Source organism: Dermacentor andersoni, chromosome 10 (assembly GCF_023375885.2).
Source record: "Dermacentor andersoni chromosome 10, qqDerAnde1_hic_scaffold, whole genome shotgun sequence".
In the NCBI taxonomy this organism is placed as follows: domain Eukaryota; kingdom Metazoa; phylum Arthropoda; class Arachnida; order Ixodida; family Ixodidae; genus Dermacentor; species Dermacentor andersoni.
This window is the reverse complement of record NC_092823.1, coordinates 2,527,221-2,530,000: the sequence shown is the minus strand read 5'-3', so window position 1 is coordinate 2,530,000 and position 2,780 is coordinate 2,527,221. Positions and strand designations below refer to the sequence as shown.

General features: G+C 43.3%; 1 pseudogene; it reads left to right on the top strand.

The window, feature by feature from the left end:
• The window catches only part of LOC126519767 (large subunit ribosomal RNA), a 4,043-nt pseudogene extending 3,368 nt beyond the window's left edge, over positions 1 to 675 (top strand).
• Positions 676 to 2,780: the final 2,105 nt, after the last annotated feature.

Genomic DNA, 2,780 nt, shown 5'->3' with positions numbered 1-2,780 from the left:
AAAAGTGTGTCTATTCTGTTGAGGCCTGGACAATTCTAGGTCCAACTAAGTACAGGATTCTTTCCTGGTACAAACTGGTCACCGGTAGCCCGGCTATCCCAACTCGACCATCATGGGGTGGAAACTAGAAGGAATAGCCAAACGCCTCGTCATCTAATTAGTGACGCGCATGAATGGATTAACGAGATTCCCACTGTCCCTATCCACTAACTCTGCCACCAGGGGGCCAGGCGAGCGGACCTGCGGTCACAAGGCTCCTGCTTTTTCTGCCAAAAACGTGAGTAAATCCTTTTCCAATCACTTTAAAACTATTGATAAAACTTCGCTACCATCTCAGGAGCATAGACATAGCAAAATTATAAAGATAGGATCTATATTTTGTGGATAACGAGAAGTTTTTAAATCCCACGTGTAGGAGCCCATACAGGCAATTGCCGGTTGCAGAAAACAACCGAGATAAATCCGATGACATCTGACTAAATACTCAACATACAAACCTAGAATTACATTCACAGCTTCGTTGCATGATAGGCCGCATAACTGCAACAATAGTTTGAGTAAATATTCGAGGGCTTTGCATATTAATTTAAAGTTAGGTAAACAAACCGAGACCGTTTCAAACAAAGGATTATATAGCAGTTTAATCCTTATTCATCCGTCCTTAGTAAGTGCAGTAGACAGACAATATTTATTTGAACACATCCTGTAAACCCCCAGGAACAACTCCCAAGCATGAGTTTGCCGAGATCAATTCCCTAATTGCCATAATTTGCATGCAAAAAGTGGTGTTTTTTGCTGTCTCTTTGTGTGGGCTGCCATGTTGGGGGCCACAGTCTGCTAAGAGCGCGGACAAAGGAGCGAAACGTCAAGAGCTTTAGAGCACGGACAACTTCGAGAGCCATGTGGTGAGGTACCCATGGTTTGTAAAGGAGAAGAAGCACTAGAGTAGGGACAACTTAAATCAAAGAAGACTGCGTATTTGAAAGACAACTCTAGGCATTGTAGGGAAGCATCCCAATTTTGCAAAGGGGCAATTGTGAATATTTTACGAGTTCATATACCCCAAGCACAAAGTAAATGATGTAACCATAAGCAACAAATAAATGCGGCAGTGAAGCATCCCCAATTTCAAAGGGGCGATTCCGAAAAATAAAACAGAGTGGAGCGACAAAGAACTCGATTCAATCACAGAAAGTGACCTGAGTACAACTCAGCCGAGCATCTTGAAAAGATAGATAGCAATCTCACGGCCAAAGAAATAGGGAAAAAGAAGAGTGATGAAAAAAACCAAATGAGAACACCCGGTTCAGGTGGACACTCCGAAAGCCGGGAGAGCAAAGACAAGCAAGCCAACTTTGGATCGAAAGCACAGCCAGGAGTAGGAGGCACGAAAATAAAAGTGAATGAAAACACTTCGAAACAAACGACACTGCAGAACTTGAAGAAAGCTCAGACACCATGGAAGCGCTAGGAGACAACTCCAATTTTGAGGATGACTGGACTTCCGAAGAGGACATCACCGACTCATGGGAGGAAACAGAATTCATGCAACGACCAATGAGGAAGGAAACAAGTAAATCATCAGGAAAGAAGCTGACAGTGGAAAAACAACTGCAAGAAACAGGGACAAAGATCGTAAGTGATACACAACCAGCACAACAGCGATCACAGAACCTGGTAGAGTCCAGGCAAGATGAAACGCATGATCAAGAGACAGCAACTGAATCTACAAGTTTGAGCAACACATTGAAAAAACTGTCCAAGATAGACAGATCGTTTATGAAAACTCTGCTAGTCCTGGCAACCGACGTAGAAGAAAAAGAAACACTACTGGACAAGCTTCTGACAGACATTACAAAGCTAAAAAGTCTAACACTGGACGCCACACATGAAGTGGCAAGACTCCAAGGAGCAATTGACACTCAACAGAATCAGAAGACAGAAAGGCCAACCTAATCAACAGTGGTGACAGGCCAAAACAAAGCAGGGAGACAGAGCATAGAAACGCCTGAGTGCTTTGACGAAGCCATCAAAGACAATAAAAAAAACAAACCCAAGCTGGCAATGATTATAAAATCATAAAAGTTGAACAAAGATGAGATAGGAAAACTCATCAAAAAGAAGGTCAACCCGCATGAGTTGGGAGTGCAGGAACCCGAAATGCGACCGGGAAAAGAAGGAGTGGTGATCATGTCTTCCACAAAAACAGGCCTTGACAGACTGAAAGACTACATTGCAAACGATCCAGAGTTGGGTACCAAACTTACCACTAAACAACCCAAACAAAAGAAATTGGAAATGAAGGTTGTTGGAATTGATGAGGAACAGGAAAAAGAAGAAATAGTAAAGAAAATTATTGAGCAAAATGGTCTCCTGTGTACCGAGGAAGAATTACAGGTGACTAGTACTTGGAAAGGCAAACAGGGCAAGACAGCCATAATAGCAATGGAATTGAAACCATGGGAGCAATTGAAAGGCAGAAGCCACATAAACATAGGATGGAACAGATGTCCACTTTTTCATAATACTTTCGTCCCGACATGCACCTACTGTGCCAACTACGGCCACACACAGCAATGGTGTCAAGCCAAGACAGCTAAATGTACAGAATGCGGAAGAAGGCACCATCACAGTGCGTGTAGAAACGGTGAGTACGAATGTAGTGTTTGCAATGCAGAGGGACTTGCCGAGCAGGCAGACCACTCTATGATGTCGCGTAACTGCCCCACATATCAAAAAAGGGTAGAGCAAGAACGCGGAAAAATAATCAGCCAGCTACT